Source organism: Mus caroli, chromosome 13, assembly GCF_900094665.2.
Source record: "Mus caroli chromosome 13, CAROLI_EIJ_v1.1, whole genome shotgun sequence".
Taxonomy (NCBI): Eukaryota; Metazoa; Chordata; class Mammalia; order Rodentia; family Muridae; genus Mus; species Mus caroli.
This window is the reverse complement of record NC_034582.1, coordinates 108,353,980-108,358,800: the sequence shown is the minus strand read 5'-3', so window position 1 is coordinate 108,358,800 and position 4,821 is coordinate 108,353,980. Positions and strand designations below refer to the sequence as shown.

Sequence of the window (4,821 nt, the reverse complement as noted above, 5' to 3'; positions counted from 1 at the left end):
TGTGTGTGTGTGTGTGTGTGTGTGTGTGTGTGTGTGAGATGTATCTGGCTATGATGGATGTAGACCAGATACCAACATCCAGTGTCTTCTTCATTTGCTCTCCACCCCCTTTGTTTTTCCATTTAGTCTGGGTTTGTTGTTGTTGTTGTTGTTGTTGTTGTTGTTATTGGTGGTGGTGGTGGTGGTGGAGTTGTTTTTGTTTTTGTTTTAACATATTCACTTTACATCCAGCTCACTGGCCCCCTCCTAGTCACACCCAGCTACAATCCTTTCCCTCCACTCCCCTTCCCCTTCTCCTCTGAGCAAGTGGGGGCCTCTCTGAATATCCCCCAACCCTGGCACTTCAAGTCTCTGCAGGGCTAGACGCATTCTCTCCCACTGATGCCAGAGAAGGCAGCCCAACTAGAAGAATATATCCCACATATAGGCACCAGCTTTTAGGATAGCAACCTCTCCAGTTGTTCAGGACCCATAAGAAGACCGAGCTGCACATCTGTTACATATGTTAGAGGAGGTCTTGGCCCAGCCCATATTTGTTCTTTGGTTGGTAGTTCAGTCTCTGAGAGCCCTAAGGGTCCAGGTTAGTTGACTGTTATCCTTCCTGTGGAGTTCCTAACCCCTATGGGGCCCACAATCTTCCTCCTATTCTTCCATAAGAGTCCTTGAGCTCCATCCACTGTCGGGGTCTCAAATTGTCCCCGTTATTGGTTGGCTGTTCTCTCAGTCTCTGCTCTATCCCCGCGTCCCTGCATTTCTTGTAACTGGATGAATTTTAAGTTGAAAGTTTTGTGGGTCAGCCTGTGTCCTTGTCACTCCCTTGAGGTTCCTGCCTGGCTACAGGAGGTGGCCTTTGCAGGTTCCATATCCCTAAAGTTGTGAGTCACAGCTAAGGTCACACCCATTGATTCTTGAATACCCCCTGCCCCTTATCCCAGGTTGGAGGTGTGATATACCACACCTCCTAACAGTGCCACTCCCTGAGCTAAGCATATACAAACCATCACACCAGGTCTCTGTCTATTCCTGGAGATACCCTTTACCTCCCCAACCTTGTCAGTTACAGATTTCCATTCATTCTCATAGCCATCTGGCCATCCCTCCTGTCCCACCCCACATCTGGTCCTAAGCACCTCATCCCCCATTCCCTTCCCCATCCCCTCTCCTATCCAGTTCCCTTCTTCCATATGCTTCTTATGGCTATTTTATTCCCTCTTCTAACTGAGATTCAAGCATCCTCACTTGTGACTTCCATCTAGTTTAGCTTCTTTGGGTCTGTGGAATGTAGTATGGGTATCCTGTATATGGCTAATATCCACTGATTAGTAAGTAAATACTATGTAAGTCCTTTTGGTTCTGGGTTATCTCACTAGGGATGATATTCTCAAGTTCCATTTTTGCCTGCCAAATTCATGATGCCTTTGTTTTTAATAGCTAAATAGTATTGCACTGTGTAGATGGACCACATTTTCTTTGTCCATTCTTCAGTTGAGTGACATCTAGGTTGTTTCCGGTTTCTGACTATTATGTGTATTGCTGCTGGGAATATAGTTGAACAATCGTCTTTGAGGGATGATGGAATATCTTTTGAGTATATGCCCAGGAGTGGTATAGCTGGGTCTTAAGGTAGAACTATTCCTGGTTTCTTAGAAAACCAGGAATAGTTCTACCTCAAATAGTTCTACCTCTAGCCAAATTTGTTTCCAAAGCAGATGTACAAGTTTGTAATCCCACCAGCAATGGGGGAGTGTTCCTCTTTCTCCACATCCACACCCTTGACACATGTACTGTCACTTGAGTTTATTTTTTCTAATGCTTCATAAATTTGCATGTCATCCTTGAGAGACGGCTGTGCTACTCTCCTCTGAACTGTTCCAGTTGTAGTATATGTGCTGCCAAAATGAGCAATTTGAGTTTTTGATCTTAGCCACTATGATAGGTGTAAGATGGAATTTCAGAGTTATTTTAATTTCCATTTCTCAAACGACTTCGGATGTTGAACATTTCTTCAAGTGTTTCTTGGCCATTCAAGATTCCTCTGTTAAGAATTATCTGTTTAGCTCTGTGCCCTATTTTTAAATTGGGTTATTTTGTTGTTGCCTAACGTCTTAAGTTCTTTATAAGGTTTGGATATTAGCCCTCTGTTAGATGTAGAGTTGGTGAAGATCCTTTCCCAGCCTGTAGGCTGCCATTTTGTCCTATTGACAATGCCCTTTGCCTTACAGAAGCTTTGCAGTTTCATGAGGTCCCATTTATCAATTGTTGATCTTAGAGCCTGAGCTACTGGTGTTCTGTTCAGGAAATTGTCCTGGACCAGTGCGTTCAAGGCTAACTCCCACTGTCTTTTCTATGAGATTTAGTGTATTTGATTTTATTTTGAGGTCCTTGATCCCCTTGGACTTGCATTGCGTACAAATATGGATCTATTTCATTCTAGTACATGAAGACATCCAGTTAGACCAGCACCATTTGTTGAGGATGCTTTCTTTTATCTGTTGTATGGTTTTCGCTTCTTTATCAAAGATCGAGTGTCCAGAGGTGTATGAGGGCTTATTTCTGGGTCTTTGATTCAATTTCATTGATCAACATGTCTCTTTCTGTACCAGTGTCATGCAGTTTTTATTACTTTTGCTCTGTAGGACAGCTTGGGGTCAGAGATAGTGATTCTTCCTTATGTTTTTTTATTGTTCAGGATTTTTTGGCTATCCTGTTTTGGTGTGTGTGTGTGTATGTGTGTGTTTGTGTTTGTTTGTTTGTTTTTGTTTTTTTTCTATATGAAGTTGAGAATTGCAGTTTCGAGGATGAAAAATAATTGTGTTGAACTTTTGATGTGGATGGCCCTGAATCTGTGGATTGTAAGAGGGTTATTCTCACTATGCTGTTCCTCCTGCCCATCAATGAGCATGGGAGATCTTGCCATCTTCTGAGATCTTCTTCAATTTCTTTTCTTTTTTTTTTAAGGTCTTGAAGATCTTGTCATATAGATCTTTCACTTGTTTGGGTTAATTTACACCACAGTATTTTATATTCTTCATGGCTATTGTAAAGGACATGGTTCCCCTAACTTCTTTCTCTGCCAGTTTATCATTTGTATAAACAAGGGATAGTGATTTCTTTAAATTAATTTTGTATCCAGCCACTTTGCTGAAAGTGTTTATCAGCTGTAGGAGTTCTCTGGTAGAACTTTTTGGGTCACTTATGTATACTGTTATATCCACAAACAGCAATACATTGTCTTCTCTCTTTTCAGATTTATATCCCGTTGATCTTCTTCAGTTGTCTTATTGCTCTGGTTAGAACTTCAAGTACTATATTGAATAGAGAGAGGAAAAAACGGGCAGTATTGTTTTGTTCCTGATTTTAGTGGAATTGACTTAAGTTTCTCCCCATTTAGCTTGATGTTGGCTATTGGCTTACTGTATATTGTTTTGATTATGTTGAGGTATGTGGCTAGTATTTCTGATCTCTATAACACTTTTAACATGAAGGGGTGTTGGATTTTGTCAAAGGCTTTTTCATCATCTAATGAGATGATTATGTGGTTTCTTTTTTTTTAGTTTGTTTATATGGTTTTGTATATTGAACCATCATCCCTGCATCTGTAGGGTAAAGCCTACACACAATGGATAATGTTTTTGATGTGTTCATGAATTAAGTTTGTGCATATTTTATAGAGTATTTTTGTACCAATGTTCATAAAAGAAATTGTTTTGAAGTTCTCTTTCTTTGTTGAGTCTTTGTGTGGTTTAGATATCAGGATGACTATGGCTTCATAGAATGTGTTTGGCAGTTTTCTTTCTATTTTGTGGAACAGCTCTTTGAAAGTCTGGTAGAATTCTGGACTAAAACCATCTGATCCTGGGCTTTTGGGGGGATGGGAGTTGGAAGACTTTTAATGACTACTCTATTCCTTTATGGGTTATAAGACGTTTAAATAGTTTACCTGATCTTGATTTAACCTCGGTAAGTGGTATCTGTCTAGAAAATCCTCCATTTCACTAAGATTTTCCAGTTGTGTAGAGTACAGGCTGCTGAAGTAAGACCTAATGATTCTTTGAATTTCCTCACTTCCTGCTGTCATGTCTCCCTTTGTATTTCTGAGTATTTAGTCCTTTACTGATTGTCTCCCACTGAACCTGCAGTTCACTGATTTATCTAGACTGGGACCTTCCAGTTTCCACTTCTCAGGGCTGGGATTTTAGGTATGTCCTGCTGCTCTTGACCTTTCACAGGGAGGCCTGGGATACAAATTCAGTCCTTATGCTTGAGCAGCAAGACTTCACCATCTGAGCTATGTCTCTAGCCTCACTTTCTTTCTTTTTAGAGTTCCCTAATGATGTACATGGAGTGAAAAGATGCATGGCCTGTCCTGTACACATAGCTTTTTCACTCTTAGTGTTTCTAGAGTTCTCTCATGCTGAAACATATGATAGAATGTTATTTCTTTTCACGGTTGAATATCAGTACATTATATCACTATACCATGTTTTCCCATTCATCTACTGGTGCATATAGGCATTGTTTGCAATGTTCCATCCTTGTGCATAGTACTGATGTGACTTTGTATGGCAGAACATATTCAGTTCTTCTGAGTATATACTAAGAGTGGAATTAATTGATTGTATGAAAATAGAATGTGAGCTTTATGTGGAACTTTGAGAAACTAGGAGACTTTTCTAAACTGGTTGTACTATTTAGAATCTATGGGACCATAGAGATGGCTCAATGATGAAGAGCAATCATTGCTCCAGAGTTTAATACCCAGCATCCATAGGGCAGGTCACAACTGTCTGATGCTGTCTTCTGACATTACATGCAAAGTTC

The 4,821-nt window shown here is 40.3% G+C and overlaps 1 non-coding gene across 1 annotated transcript; it reads right to left on the bottom strand.

Annotated features, from left to right (window-relative positions):
- Window positions 1-1,798: 1,798 nt before the first annotated feature.
- On the bottom strand, window positions 1,799-1,905 carry LOC115029200. Its single transcript, XR_003834753.1, has one exon. It is a non-coding gene; the product is annotated as a U6 spliceosomal RNA (small nuclear RNA).
- Window positions 1,906-4,821: the final 2,916 nt, after the last annotated feature.